Genomic DNA, 16,673 nt, shown 5'->3' on the forward strand with positions numbered 1-16,673 from the left:
CAAGCATTTGCTTATGTAGGGAGAGTCAACTCTTGCCCACCTTCATAGTGTCTCTAGGTTTCATTGCCTTCTTTGCATGTGGAAGGTTTCTGATTATTAGTTGTACCATCTTATTGAGCTAAATCTTCCCCATGAAGTTTCACTTACTGATCCGTAGCCATTTGGGGCTATGTATTTGAAATGTAGTCTTCGTATACACAATAATTATTAAGAGTATTTAAAAATGGGTATCATATCCTGGTGTGATGGCATGTGCCATTAATCCCAGCACTCAGGAGGCAGAGATAGGAGAATCACTCTGAATTTGAGGCCAACATGGGACTACATAGTGATTTACAGGTTAGTCTGGGCTAGAGCCTACCTTGAAAAAAAATTCATACATACATACATCATAGTCTATCTAAGTCTTTTCAAATCAAACTAAGAAAATGCCTAATTTTCAATCCACATGCTCGTAATATGGTTTACAGACCACCTTCCCACATCCATCTCTCTAAGCTCATGACAATGTTTATTTGTCATTTGTACCTCTTAAAATACAGAGGCCAAAACTGAACGAACTACTTTAGATATGATCTGACATACTAAATACAATGAAGCTATTATCTGGATCCTGTGCTTGTTTCAATGCAGCCTGAAATGTACCGTACATTTTTTGGCAGTAGCAGTACCCTTTGCCCATACTGAGCTTCCATGTGTCTCTGTCATGTGAGCTGCTCTAATATAATCTCCCCCTCCCTCCCTCCCTCTCTCTCTCTCTCTCTCTCTCTCTCTCTTTCCCTCTCTCTCTCTCTCTCTCTCTCTCTCTATTTGCCAGTCAGTCCTTTGAAAGCATAGGATGTTTTGTATTGCAAAAAAAAAAAAAAAAAAAGTAAGCATTTACCAGGCTTCATCCCACTTGACTCTCTGGTGATAACATCGAACATATAGCAGCATCCACAGTGTTTTCATATGTGTTGTGTTTTTTGTTTGGTTGATTTTTAGTCTTTTTTGGTTGTTCGAGGTAGGGTCTCAACTCTAGCTCAGGCTGACCTGGAATACACTATGTAGTCTCAGGCTGGCCTTGAACTCACAGCGATCCTCCTACCTCTGCCTCCCGAGTGCTAGGATTAAAGGCATGCGCCACAACACCCGGCTGTTTTTAGTCATTTTTAAAAAAATACTTTTATTGGTTTATTTACAAACAGAGAGATAGAAGAGAGACAGACAGAGAGAATGGGTATGCCAGGGCCTCCAGCCTTTGCAAATGGACTCCAGATGCATGTTCCACTTTGTGCATCTGCTTTACGTGGGAACTGGAGAATCAAATTTGGGTCCTTAGGCTTCGCAGGCTAGCGCCTTAACTGCTGAGCCATATCTCCAGCCCTCTTTTTAGTTCGTTTGACAATGAAAAGAAAATTGACTTTACCCGGATCAGGCTGTGGCAGCTGTAATACTTTATCAAGAACTCCTTGGTTCTGGGTGGCTTACTGCTCTGGCTGCTCATTCATCTCCTGGAAACTGAGTGCATCCGTACTTTGTGCAGACCCTGGCAGAGCTGAATCCTCAGTGAGCAACAACAGCCTTGTGCTGTTTATAGCCTATCAAATAAATAATTACCAACCACTGAGTCTTGATGAGAAATGCTTAGTGGTAGACTGTGTTATTGTTCAGAAGTATTGCTGTTGTTCCAGCAGAGCCCTCTTTGCAGTAGGATGGTGCTTCCCACTCTGTTGGCATCAGATTTGGCCTTTTGGCTTTCCTTGACAAATAAAACATTAGAGGAAGTGGCATTCCCACAATTGAGCAGATGTCTTCTGCTTTGTAGCCCTTGTCCACTCTGTTAGGGAACCAACATGCCTTAAAGTTGAACACATGGTTTATATGCCTCTTAATTTTTCTGAGGCTTATTTTGCACATAGGAGTTTTGGGAAATAGTGTTTAGATTTTTTCCCCTTTGTAAGCTCCTGGGGCAGTTGATTAGCACAGGAATAAAGGTAAAGCTTTGGTTCAGGAAAAGAGCATGATTATTGAGCCTCTACAGGCAGGTCTTCGGTAAATATGTGCTGTTAATACATGATTCCATTATACATTTGTGGGCTGGAGAGATTGCTTAGTGGTTAAGGTGCTTGCCTGAGAAACCTAAAGACCTATGTTCTGTTCCCCAGTACCTACATAAGCCAAACGCACAAGGTGGCACATGTGTCTGGAGTTTGTTTGCAGTGACTATAGGCCTTGGTGTGCCCATCCCCCCAATAAATAAATAAAATATTATAAAAAGATAGCTTTAAAATATTTATTTATGAGAGAGGGAGGGAGAGAACGGGCATGTCAGAGCCTTTAGTCACTACAAATGAACTCCCGATGCATACACCACTTTGTGCATCTGGCTTACATGGGTTCCTGGGGAATCAAACCTGGGTCGGGTCCTTAACCACTAAGCCATCGTTCTAGCCCAGTCATTTTTTTTAAGTTCATTTATTTTCAGGGAATGAGGAAGGGAGAGAGAGCAAGAGAATGAGTGAATGAATGGGCATGCCAGGGCCTCTTACCACTGCAAACGAACTCTATATGCATGTGTCATCTTTGTGCATCTGGTTTTATATAGGTACTAGGGAATCAAACCTGGGCCGTCAGAGTTTGCAGGGAAGTACCTTTAAGTGCTGAACCATATCTCCAGCCCTAGTCTTCTATACATACATACGTACATATAATTTAGAACCAGGGAGCCTAAGTGGCACATAATATAAATATCATTGCCCTAGCTGCATTGTCCTAGCAATTTGAGGAGCAGATGCTTACTTTGCTGTTACCATCCATTGTACACCTGTGCTGTTTTATGCTTCCCTTGGAGTAAGGGTATTGAACTGAATCCGACATTCTCTCCTTTAGTGTCAAAACAGGTGAGTAAACAGTTGTCAGGTAAGTTAAATGTTATGAAAAGTGCAAGCCTTGTATGTACATGTAGTGGGCACTTGTGGTCAGTAACTCATGAGCTTATAAAGTCTGTCTAAAGTTGGATGTACTTAGCCCCTCAATCCAGTGATGTATTATATTGCCTTGACTCTCTGAGCTTTTCCTGTACTGTTTAGTTTTCCAACCATAGGCCTAAACCATACAAGCTAGTTTGAAGCCATGTGTCATGTTAAATGGGCTAATCTGTATCTAAATGATATTTGCTTAGACAACCACTATAATGGCAAACATGTCTTATTTTGTGTGCATTGTGTGTGTAGAATATGTTTGGTATGATGTGTGTATGGCACGTGTGTGCAGATATGTGCACCCCATGTGCATGTGTGCGGAGAGCAGAGAACATTGGGTTGTCTTCTTTATCACTCACGTATATATTTCCTTGAGACAGAGTCTTTCCCTCAACCTGAAGCTTTCATTGGTTGTTATTGTCATCACTTTCAGTCAGCCCCTAGCCGTTCTTTGGTCTCCCCCTCCCAGCAACCACCAAAATGTTTGTGGTTCCAGACATGTGTACTCATGCCACGATTTTTTTAATGGGTGCTGGGGCATTGAACTCATGCAGTCTCAGGTCTTTATGCTTAAGCGGAAAGCGCTATTACCTGCCAAGCCATCTCCCCAGCCCCAGAATGTCTTATTTTAAATAGAAACTCAGACGTCAGAAGATGTATCTCAGTGGTAGAGCACTTGCCTGGCATGTAATAAGGCCCTGAGTTTCATCCCTACCATGTCCTCCTATTCCAAAAAAAAGAAAACTGAAGAAAAAAACTTTTCAGAGTAGTTGGACTTGGGGCACTAGGGAAAGAACCCAGACCTGTGACTGTTAGGCAAGCACTACCACTGAGCTACATCTGCATACCTTTTACAATGACTTTTCATACAGGGTCTTACAAGGTTGGCTGGCCTTGATCTCATGCTGAAGCTGAAGCTGAAGCAGGCTGAACTCTAACCCTCCTCTCAGCCGCCCAGGTAGCTGGGATTCAGGCTGTGCCACCAGGCCCAACTAATTCCTAGTCTCTGAAACATTTCCAAAGGTAACTGAGGAACAGGGATTTTTTTGTTTATTAATTTTGGCTTGTTTTCCATGTACTGTTTTAACTTTGTGGTGTGCCCACTTCTGGAAGAACTAGTACATGAAGTTCATTGTTTATGTTCTAACATACTCAGAATCTTAAGAACAAAAATGCATTCAGAAAACAAATAGATGAAGCAGCACTGCCGTAATTAGGGAGAAACAGTAGTTTCCATATAAGCCTTTCTCTCAAGAGCTTATAATTGTCTATAAAACCCAAACGTTATCTCTTGGGCAGGTGTGTTTTATTTTTGTTCTTGATTTTATTTGACAAAGTTTGATATAAAAGGAAAGATACCTTTTGTCTCCTACACAAGGAATGTCCATATTTGTATTTTTGTAAAACTCATTCTGTACCCCTGAGCATACCTATCAAGGATATTATTTATCTAAAAGATCATCTTTGAAAATCAAAATCTATAAATATGGCATACATTACAGAGAATATTAGTTGATTCCTGATGACCATATTACATCTGCACAAAATACTAGATGACAGTTTTGACAGCCTAATGTGGCAGGTGATCTGGCATTAGCCTTCTCTTAGGTCATATGAGAATAAGGTTATTCATCTCTTTATCATCTTCATGGGCTTTTTAAGAAGAGAGCTAGAGTGAACATCTTAACTGAGAAAATTGGACTCAAGCTAGTAGTCTAATATGACAAAACCAAATTATATATGGATAACTCTTCCTCCTCCCCTATTTTCATACAGATTGAATAACTGAGCATTTTATGAAAGGTTGAGTGAGCTGTCCAGAGGGAATGACTTTAGCCTCCCTAGAAGACATGTCCAGCTGAACTAACCTTGACGCTGCTGGCTCTTTTACACCTCTTTGTGACAATGAATCGTCCTTCTTTGTTCCTGGTTCAGGTAGTACAGCACAGGTACAAGGACAGGCTCAGCTAGATGACCGAGTTCTTTCCTCAGTCCATGTTGCCAGGACCTGTCTGCAGCCTCTAGACAGGTTGCTTTTATTTACAGCGGATAATATTAGTTCCTGTTCATAATGTTATCAAGGGGATTAGTGAGTCAGTGTATAGGAAGCTCCTGGAGTACTACTGCCTCACAGACTGTAAGCCCTATGTAAGGGTTAGCTGTTCCTATTCCTGCATATCTTTAATTTCTGTAAAGTAGCTGGTTATGGGAAAGCTCTCATTTGAACTAATCCTTGAAAGGTTAATCAGAATTTAAAAAGTGAGGTTGAAGAGATGGCTCACTCAATAATCCTTGCTTGCCAAGCTAGCTAGCCTGGGTACAGTTCCCCTGCACCCATATAAAGCCAAATGTAAAGTGGCACAATTCTCTGAAGCTCATGGGCCAGATTCATTTGCAATAGCAAGAGACCCTGTCTCACAGCAAGTGGAACACATACATCTCTAGATTGTTCTCTGACCCCCCCCCCACACACACACCGTGGCACACATACACCCCTACATACACACACACACACACACACACACACACAAATTAGGAAATATATTTTGAAGTATTTTTATTTATTTTTAAGCACAGAGAGATTGGACATACCAGGGCCTGTTGCCACTACAAATGAACTCCAGATGGATGTGCTACTTTGTGCATCTGGCTTTACATGGGTACTTGAGAATCAAACCCAGGCCATTAAATTAGACTTTGTAAGCAAGCACCTTAAGCCACTGAGCCCTCTTTCCAGCCCTAAATAAAGTGTATGTTTGTTTTAAGTGAAATGCAGAGTTGTAAAATTCATGTGAGCAAATGAGGAAAATGTTTTCATTCATTGCGTGCTAGCTTTTTGCCTGCCAATGTACTTGTCATTTGATGAACAGTACATTATCTTAGTTGATTGTGGCAGTAACCCTACAATATAGGGACTTTACACATAGGAAAGGAGCCACAGAAATCATTTTTCCAGAGTTACATATAGTGTTTGACCTCGTTCTGTCAAACTGTAAAGCTCAGTTAGTTATTACTTTCTAATACAGCCTTCCTGTTAGTAGACTCTCAGAAGATAATTCCAAAACAATATTTACAAAGACAAATGCTTTAGGGTTAGGATTCAGAGCATTGAAAGAATTGTATATTAATGATGAGAAACTCTTGATGTGGACTTTGATGGTAATTTAAAAGCCAGGAGGAAAGCATATAGGCCTGCCCTTGTAAGATCATTGTTCCCGTGATTGTTATCACAGTGGAAGTGCTTGTTTTACTGAACTAGGAATGAAAGTACTTTGGTTATCGGAGTTTGTTATTATTTTCCTTGCTAGAAGTTACACATATTACCCAATAACTGACACCTTGGATTTCAAAAGTTTCCACACCCTGGTGCTGACGACTTTACTACTGTATGTAAGAGAAGTGTTGCAGCTCTCCAAGTCATCAGCAGTTAGGATTTTGTGACATTTGCTTAACATAGGGTAGTCTTCATTCTGTTGCTGCTCATTCCTTCTTTCTTTGAGCTACTTGTCACATTGCCTTAGTTGTGGAGTTATTTATAAATTAGTAATTCCATACTTAAATTATTTTTCTTTAAAATATCTCATTGGCCTTAGTATAAAATTTATTGTCATGACCTACCTAACTAGCTAACATTTATCTTTCTTGCCTTTGCTATACAATATAGAATCCCCTTGTTAAAAGATGCTCAGTAGGGGCTGGAGCGATGCCTCTGTGGTTAAGGCACTTACCTGTGAAGCCTAATGACCCAAGTTGAGTTCCCCAGTACATACTTAAAGCCAGATGGGCAAAGTGGTGCATGTACGTGGAGTTTGTTTGTAGCAGCTACAGGCCCTGGTGCCCGCCCGCCCTTCCTCCCTCCATCTCTCTTTGTCTGTCTCTCTGTTTCTCTCTCTCTCTTCTGGGTGTGGTGGTGCATGCCTTTAATCCCAGCACTGGGTGGCAGAAATAGGATTATCATGTGCTCAAGACCAGCCGGAGACTACATAGTGATTTCCAGGTAAGCCTGGGCTATAGAGTCAGAATCTAATGAACTGACATCTTAGGATAGAATTTATATATAATTCCTTTTCCTTAAAAAAAAAAAAAAAAAAAAAAAAAAAAGGCCGGGCGTGGTGGCACATGCCTTTAATCCCACCCAGCACTCGGGAGGCACAAGTAGGAGGATCGCCATTGAGTTCAAGGCCACCCTGAGACTACAGAGTTAATTCCAGGTCAGCCCAGACCAGAGTGAGACCCTACCTCAAAAAAAAAAACAAAAAAAAAGAACATATGAAAACAAATATCAAATTTATCTAAGAGAATAAAAAATAAAAGTCTTTAGGATTTGTCAACAAACATTACAACATTGCTGTATAGATGCTTAAGAAATTTTGAATATTTTTCCAAATAATTTCCATCTTTTGTCATTTTTTTGCTTGTATTTATGTGTGTTAGTATATGTGTTAATGTGGACTGTGTGGTGTATGCACATCTATGTGCCAGTGTAGTGCTCATTCACTCCTGTAGCCTGCAATGACCTTAGGTGTGCAGCTCTGTCACTCTGTGCCTGTTTGTAGTTGAGAGTCTCTCTCTTTTTTTTTTTTTTCCTTGAGCCCTAGCCATTCTCAGGTCTCTGCTTCCTTACAGGACTAGGGTTCCAGACATGCATTGTCATCCTCAGCTGTTTAATGTAGCTTCTGTAGATTTGACCTCAGGCAGTCTCAGGCCTTATTCTTTTTTTTCCCTCAATTTTTATTAACCTTTTCCATGATTATAAAAAATATCCCGTGGTATACCCTCCCTCCCCCTACTTTCCCCTTTGAAATTCCATTCTCCATCTTATCCCCTCCCCATCGCAGTCTGTCTCTCTTTTATTTTGATGTCATGATCTTTTCATCCTCTTATGATGGTCTTGTGTAGGTAGTGTCAGGCACTATGAGGTCATGGCCATTTTATGTCTGGAGGGAGCATGTTGTAAGGAGTCCTACTTCCTTTGGCGCTCACATTCTTTCTGCCACCTCTTCCGCATTAGACCCTGAGCCTTGGAAGGTGTGATCGAGATGTTACTCAGTACTCTAGTCACTTCTTACTATCACTATGATGCTGTCTGAGTCGTCCCCAGCTCACCGCCATCTGAAAAAAGATTTTCTACCAAAAGTGAGAGTAGCATTAATATAAGGGTATAAATATTGAGAGAAGTACTTATTAGGCAGTTTGATAAGAGACATCAGCAGATGTTACACCTAGGCTCATGACTACCCCTATTTTAAGTTTTCAGTTTCAGGGATGTATTCCCTCCTATGGAGCAGGCCTCCAGTCCAATTAGAGGGCAGTTGGTTTCCACCATGACAGACGTGCCACTATTGCACCCATTGGGCTCATTTGGTCAGACCTTATTCTTGTGAAGGAAGCATACTTAACAACTGAACTCTCTTCAGCTCATTTTTCTTTTAATAATCTACTGTCTTATTTGGCTAGCAAATACTTGAGATGATCATAAACTGCCTGTATTTACTGAAAAGAAAACTAATAAATTAAATTTAAAAAAAAAAAAGAAGGGAAAAGGTAAATTTTGGCTTTTGGTTCTAGGTGTTTTCATTGCTTGACCCTGTTTTACACCTATAGTGAAGCAAGTATAACATTGTAAAAGTATATGATGCAGCAGAGGTCCTCCATCCTGTGTCCAGAGGAGGAGGAAAAAGGGACGAGGGTCCTGCTATCACTACACTCTTCCCTATCAAAGGGTCCACAGCCTCCAGTAATAGTCTTTTAGAGGTGTGGATTCTGATAATCAGTGTGCTTACTGAAATATGGGTTGCCTTACAGTGGTGTTGTGTGGTGCTGTCCTACATGGTTATGGGAAACTTTCCTGTGTTCATTTGGCTTTTAGAATTTAAAAAGCATGTCGACCATCTAGAATCTGTACTGGCTTTCCATTTTGTTGTGGGTACAGTTTGTGATGTTTGCTTGGCTCTAAGTCACACCTGAAAAGGTCCTCTGTTCACTTACCCAGTGCTGTGAGGCCATGTACCACTCAGCAGATTCTGGCATGGTCTTAATGCCCAGCTCCATGTGATGCTGGCCACAAACTAGTGTTACCGGACTGATGACTGGATTTTCAGTGATCAGGGTTTTTAAGAATAAAAATAATGCTGATTCCCATTCAACTCATTATCAACTTGAGTTAGAGAATTTTGAGGAAAAACAGTTCTGATTGTTCTATATTTTTATTAAAAACCATTTGATGGGTTTAACTAGAGTACTCCCTTACCTGCCTTCTCTAGGTTAGTTTTGTTTTATTTGGGTGGAGGTGTTTTGTTCTTTTTTGGAGCTAAAGATTAAACCCAGTGCCTCACTTGGAAGGCACATACTCTAGTACTAAACCACACTGTTAGTTCAGTCTCTGAATTTGAAGCATTCCTGTGCAATTGTTTAGGAAGAAAAGTCAGTATTTGTATAAATATATGGTAGTGATATTGTAGGAAGCTTAGCTGCACATTTTACTCAAAATAATGTGAAAATTTGTGATTATACCAAGAGGAAATACTGAATTAATGCTTTCTAGGTTTCTGATGTTGCTTCCACCCTCCCCCAAAAGTGTAGCATTCTTTTAGTCTTTAATATGATCCTTCCACTTTGTGTACAGATTTCTTTCAGCTTTGATCTGTAGTTTACAATGAACATAAATGTTTTTCTCACAGCTGTGGAAGCTGGGAAGTAGGAAGTGGAAGTGCCAGCACTGAGTGAAGAGCACAGGGCATGAGCCATGCAGAGTAGGGAGGAGACCACTCCCTGTCTGCATTCATCCAGCCATGAGAGAAGACCCAGGACCTGTCACCTCTTCACGGGTCCGCCTCCATCACTGTTCCTAGCGCATGAACTTTGAGGGCATATTGTAAACAAGTTTTTTTATGACAGTACTATTGGGAGTAATGTCTTCATTATGGATTTTCACATTGTGGAAATATGTTTTTAGCATTGTGTGGGAGTAGGGAAAAGGAGTATATGAAAAGACATGATGGAATCTGTGGCATGTTATACATTGCATATGGGTACTTATGAACTGTCTTTGATATACTGAGCTGACAGACACTTACAGTTACTGCACTGGGGCATTGTTCCAGTAAGTAGTGCACTGATAGCCATTTCGGTCTGGACAACAGATGCATGCCTGAATCCTTTGTAAAGTGCCAGTGCTAACAGTGAAGGGTAACTCAAAGATTTAATATATTTGGACAAATACAGAATTCTTAAAGCCAAAAACAATAAATCTTTAGCTTCAGCAACTTCATTAGACCTTCCTATCATATATTTAATTATGAATAAAATTAAAGAACATTATGAGTGAGGGGTTATATAATGAAGTATCTAGAGGGCATTATAATCATAAATGACATTTTCAGATTGGTTTTCTGATAACATGTACTTAATTCAACTGTTGAACATTTAATTTTCATGTCTTTAGGAATACATTATATAGATACAGCTTTGATGAAGTGTTCCATAACCTTGAAGTAAAGATTATCTGATGAAATTTTCATTTCATCACCCTTAATATTTAATTACTTAGTTATTTATTAGAGAAAAAGAAGGAGGGAGGGAGGAAGGGAGTGTATCGGTGCACCAGGGCCTCCTGCCACTGCAAACAAACTCCAGACACATGCACCACTTTGTGTGTCTTTCTTTATGTGGGTACTGGGCAATCAAACCCCAGGAGTCAGGCTTTGCAAGCAAGTGTATTTAACCACTTAGCCATCTCCCTAGCCTCTTTACATCAATCTTTAAAAACAACTGGGTTGAAAACAGAGGGCGAAATTGTTTAAAGGAGAGAGTTGTAATAACTGGTTCATTGAGACTTAGCAGGCAGCATCCTCATTAGTCAAGGATCATGTGCCTATCTAGGCATGAAATAACCTTTTATTCATAATTTGAATCTGCAAAGTTTCAATTGAACAACTTTTTAAATGTCTTTGTTGTAAATAGCCACTGAATTTTTTTAGGTATTTGTGTTCAAAAATAATGAAGGTCATCTTGTATCCATAGAGACCACATGCACTTTCCTCATTATTTTTATAATCAATAGTTATGTACAGCATGTAAATGAAAAAGAATTTTAGAGAGCAGCCTTTATATATTATGGTCGAAATGCCAATGGATGGATTCCTTTATTCCATAGTGTCTCAGAAAATAATATTAGAAAATAAATCACCATTAAAAGTGGTATGTATTGGCTTATTCTAGAGATTGTGCCTGTTTGTATAATTCTTAAAAATCACTGTGGCTTGATTGTAGATGTAATTGCCTTAATGGGCTTTTAGATTTTAAAATGGTCATTTTATATCTTTCAGATTAAACTAAATCCCTGAAGTGCAGATTACTATATTTCACTTAATTTTTCATCTCTTCCAGGTAACAAAGCCACGGTTGTGAGTTTGTTCCTCTTATTAACAGTTTTGCTCATTTCCATGGATCATCACATCCCTAACCTAGATCAGCTGGGGATGGGGAGGTAAATATTAAACTCAGCGTAAATTCATAAAATTTTGTTTGTCATCATCTAAAGTAGGGTACATTTGTAAGTAAGAGACTACCTTAGTACCTTAGTAATAGTTTCAAGACAGCAAGCATAAATAACTTCTCAGGACTGCCTGGAACAAACTGAGGTGTATAGTCACTTCAGTCATTGGAGTTCTGTTTATTAATTTTGAAACTAGGTTCACAGAGAAGAAAGTGCATCTTTACACATGGTAGAAAAAAATGATATCATCAAGTGGAGTAACATATTTTAATATTGCATTTTTGCCATGATAACTTTTAATGCAGGTATTCTAATTAGATAAGTCAGGAGAAATTACAGAAAGCCATTTACTCCCTTCTTAAGAAATATAACTTAAGTAGTATAACTTTATGTTTCGTTCCAAGATACCACAATGTCATTCAGCTCTGCAGTTCTGTAAGTTATTAGTAGAGGTGGTGACTGGCCATTTGCTCTGCTCCCTTCCTTAGCTTGCTGTTGAGAAGGTCTGTGGTTGTAAACATCCCCGACTGGAAGCTGTAAGACACAGCCGAGCTTTCAGTCAGATGTTTGCTGCTACTGGCTCTTCACAGGCGTCTTCAGAGAAAGTGTCAGCTAGAGCAGAGCTGCAGAAGCTGTAAGGATGTACAGGGTACATCAGAACTCGTTAAAGCCCTTCATTTACTGTTTGCTCACTCTGACAGCTGTTAATGTAGGGTGCTGATTGAACATGTTGCAGCTGGGCCTTAGAGACCTCTGTTTAAAATAAATTTTTTATCCCTGTTTTTGCCCTGTCAATGAAAGTTTATTCTTTATAACCTTTCCAAATAGGCTGGAGTTTTAACTTTCCAGTGGTTCCGGAGACTGACTTCTCCTGAATAAATTCTGTAGACATTATTTATCCTTACCACCTAGCAGTCTACAACCGAGAAAGTTCGTTTTCTCTGTAGTTAAGTATGTCCTCCTCTTACCACCCCTTCTTTTTCTTCTCGCCCAGAGTGGTTGCCATTCTCCTCAGAAGTCACAGACTCTGAACCACTGACCCTTACAGCATTTACTAATGCTCCTGTATGTCCTTGTGGATGAAGGATATATCTTGATTATCTGAGACTATTGCTTGGCTGTTACCTACCAGGTAGGTGGACTATGTCTCCTTTTTGTTTGTTTCCAAAGAGCCTAACTTAGGATTTACATCATGGATGGATGACATTCATTGTGGCTGAATTAATTATAATTTTATCATGAGCTTTTCTCAAGTTTAACAAATTTATATTTTCTGATTTTTTAATGATTGGAAATTTTCTATTTTATCAACATTGTTCTCTTAATTATAAGAAATTAGTATTTTCAAACCATATTATTATTAAACTGCCAAGCATCATGGTGGGTTAGGTTCAATATATAATTAAGCCAGATACTAAAGTTCTAATCTAGTTTGTTAAATGCTCCTGAGAACGGACATAATCTCATTTTTTTAACAGAAAACATTCTCATATTCCCTTTTTATTTATTTATTTGCAAGCAGAGAGAGAGAGAGAGAGAGAGAGAGAATAGAGGAGACAGACACAGAATAAGTGTGCCAGGGCCTCTAGCCACTGCAAACAAACTCCAGATGCATGTGCCACCTTGGCATGTGGTTTATGGTGGGTCCTGGGAAATGGAACCTGGGTCCTTTGGCTTCACAAGCAAATGCGTTATCCACTAATCCACTTCTCCAGTCCATTATCTCTTTGTAATTCTGTTTTGCTACCATAAACTTCAGCAACCTGGATATATAGTGCTCTGATAATTATTTTACTGCAGCAATACTTTGTTTTCTCTCATCCTCCTCTTTTTCTTCATTCTTTCCTTCCGTTCTTCCTTTCCTTCCCTCTGTCTTTTCTTTCTCCTGCCTGCCTACCTCCCTCCCTCTCTTCCTCTCTCCTCTTCTCCCCTCCCTATCCCTTGAGGTACTGGAGATTGAACCCCAGGATCCTGGGCATATGCTAGGCAAGAGCTTTACTCTCCAGCTTTTCTTATCATTTGAGCAAATGACAGTTTTGTCCACAATGTACATTTTGCAGATGTGCCTGTGCTACAGGATTTAGATTTAAAGTGCTTCTTGGTTGGGAGGCTTAATTGTTTCAGATGTGGGTGGCCTTCCCCTTGTATTCTTTTTAAGCTTGATAATTGGTCTGCCTCCAGCATCCTTCTTAGGAGCTCTTAATAAAAACATTGTTTACTTTTATTTGTTGAAGAGAATGGGCATGCCATTGCAAAGGAACACCAGCTGCATAGGCTACCATGTGCATCTAGCTTACGTGGGTAGTGGGGAATCGAACCTGGGTCGTTAGGCTTCACAGGTAAGTGCCTTAACTGCTAAGCCATCTCTCCAGCCCTCTTACTTCTGTATATACTGCCTTAGTGCTTCGAGTAGCCTCAGATTCCAGACAGCAAATGGATGAGCCACTAGAATGTAATGTGTCCTCTGGTAATAGAATTATTTTGTTTGGCCAGGTGACATTATTTAGTTCCCATCAAACCTTGATGAGATAGATATATAGATAGATATATATATATATATATATATATATATATATATATATATATGGCTTTAATATTCAGTGGGATGGATAGAAACTGCATGCTTTATTTTGAAATCATTTGAATTTGAAAGGACTTTCAAAATGTTGAGCTACATGTAAGCTAACAGGGTAGGTGCTCTGCATGGGGATGCCATGCTTTTTCCAAGCACTGTAGTTCTCCCTGGGCTATGTAACATTGGTTCTATAATACTGTGCCCTGATGAAAGGAATCAGACCATGCCAACTTAAGTTCTTTTTCAATGTCCTTGCTTCCCTGTACTCAAGTACAACCTTTTAGTCATTTGCAGATGACTTGATATCACAAACTTCTTGTTGGCCTGCAAGGTTAAAAAACTACTGTCTGTGTTTTTCAGTAAACTTAAAATACTTTGTTTAGGGGAAAGTGTTTGAGTCATGACAGGGTTTTGAGAGCTCAGAGATCCTTTTGCTATTTCAGAAGATGTTTGGATCTAGTTGATACTAAAATAATTCTCAGCACTATTTAGCAAGTAATACTATTTTTTCCTTAATATATGCTTTCTGATCATTTGGGAGTTACATTTTTAAGTAAAATTGCATGAAGTACAAATTGATGTATTACACAACTATTATTTAGAAAATGTTGTAGAACTATATTGTTGGTGAGGCCTTATTGGTTTCATTACCCACGCTCCTTCTCTGTGTAAAATCAGAGACTTGTAATGACCCAGAAGGGGCACCATGAGCCTTTTAACCCAGCATGCCTTCCGTGTTGCATATAGCATGTCCTGATTCTGCTTCCTTTGCACTTTTGTTACAACTTTATTTATTGTATGACTTTACCAGTATTTATTTTACTTGTTCAGGGAATATTTAGTTTCCATATCAATTTGAACTTAGTTACTTTGTCAGATTATGCTGTTTTAAATAGTCTTTGTCAGTTCTTTACCATGTCTGGTTGATTATGAATGAACAATTGGATTTATGTTTTGACTTTGACTTATTTTTTTTATCTGTAGCATATTACACACATCCTAAGAAATCAGTAATCACTGCTGTTTTTGCTTTAGCTTTCCAGCATATTTAGAGAAACAGTACTCTGGTTTTCAAATGCTAGCATGCAGTATTATAGTACTGCTTAATTAAGACAGAATAGCTGTTTCTTCAGGACTTCTGGGGTGGAGCCTGAGAATGTGCTTCTTCCCTACGTTCCCAGGTATTACTGCTCCTGCTGCTGTTCTGGCCATACCTCAGAGTGCTAGGAGTACAGGTGTGCCACCACACCTGGCCCAAAGTGTTAGAAACTTGAAACTGCATTTCCCTGGATAAAAAGCATGTTAATTGTGTAGCCCACAAAGACCTAATTAAATATATTTGTTTCAGTAATAGTGGTAAAACATAAAAGCAACAGGATTGTAGAGAAAAGAAAGAAGGATTCGTTTGTTTCATCTTAAGAACCCTTGCTCCAGGGAACAACAGCCAAAGAAGACAAGCCAGGTATAAGCAAAGCAGGTTTCTTAGGTTTATCTCCAAACTTGAGAATTTCCTCTTCTTTGATGCAGTTGTATTGGAAGGTTCACTTTCAATATTTAGTAGAGATATTTGTGATTTTTTTTTTAATTTTTTATTTATTTATTTGAGAGCGACAGACACAGAGAGAAAGACAGATAGAGGGAGAGAGAGAGAGAGAATGGGCGCGCCAGGGCTTCCAGCCTCTGCAAACGAACTCCAGACGCGTGCGCCCCTTGTGCATCTGGCTAATGTGGGACCTGGGGAACCGAGCCTCGAACCGGGGTCCTTAGGCTTCACAGGCCAGCGCTTAACCGCTAAGCCATCTCTCCAGCCCGATATTTGTGATTTTTAATCAGAAGAACCTAGAAAGGAGAGATCTCTGAGGACTGTAACCATACCTGGAACAGTAAAAAATGAGGAAGATTGCTGGCAAAGCTGTGGTGAAAGGACCTGAGTTATGAATGAAAAGGAGAGGAGATGCAGGAACATAGCTTAGGGAAGAGAGATGACTGGGCTGCTCACAGTGCTTTGCTTTTACCCAGAATGGTACTATTTAACTGACTGTTCTTGATTATAAAATATTATCATGTGTATAAAAATAAAAAAGGTGGGCTGGAGAAACGGCTTAGCGATTAAGACCCTTGTTTGCAAAGCCTAAGGACCCAGGTTCGATTCTCCAGGTCCCGTGTAAGACAGATGCACATGGTGATACATGCATCTGGAGTTCATTTGCAGTGGCTAGAGGCCCTGGCGCGCCCATTCCCCCTCTCCCTCTCTCTCTCTCCCCCTAATAAATAAATAAAAAGAATCCATATGAAAAAGGTCCCAAATACCCCCCCCAAAAAAAGAAGAAGAATGGGCGATGGTTTGAGCATCATGTAGCCTATCAGATGGGAAGACGAGAGCTGTCACAACAGTTAGTTAGATGCCTAGTGTAGAGAACACTACAGGGTGCTGTACCCCTGCCATCAGTGTTTGCAGTGAAAATTTCTGTTGTCCCTTGAGCCCTGCGCTTATTCTCAAGATGCATCTCACATGGAGCTCACCTCATTTCCACGGATCACTGTGCCTATTCTTTCCTCTGCAGATTCTCTGTTGTCTCTGTGTCATCAGTAAGAACCCAGTGTAAACACAGCAGAGAGCTCACATCCTGTTCTAAGC

General features: G+C 39.8%; 1 long non-coding RNA gene across 1 annotated transcript; it reads left to right on the forward strand.

Moving 5' to 3' along the window:
• Positions 1 to 11,348: 11,348 nt before the first annotated feature.
• LOC123458507 lies at positions 11,349 to 13,746 on the forward strand. The gene is made up of 3 exons (XR_006635695.1): positions 11,349 to 11,451; positions 12,455 to 12,592; positions 13,695 to 13,746. It is a non-coding gene; the product is annotated as an uncharacterized LOC123458507 (long non-coding RNA).
• The last annotated feature ends 2,927 nt before the right edge of the window (positions 13,747 to 16,673 follow it).

The sequence above is a fragment of the Jaculus jaculus genome, chromosome 2 (assembly GCF_020740685.1).
Source record: "Jaculus jaculus isolate mJacJac1 chromosome 2, mJacJac1.mat.Y.cur, whole genome shotgun sequence".
Lineage (NCBI taxonomy): Eukaryota > Metazoa > Chordata > Mammalia > Rodentia > Dipodidae > Jaculus > Jaculus jaculus.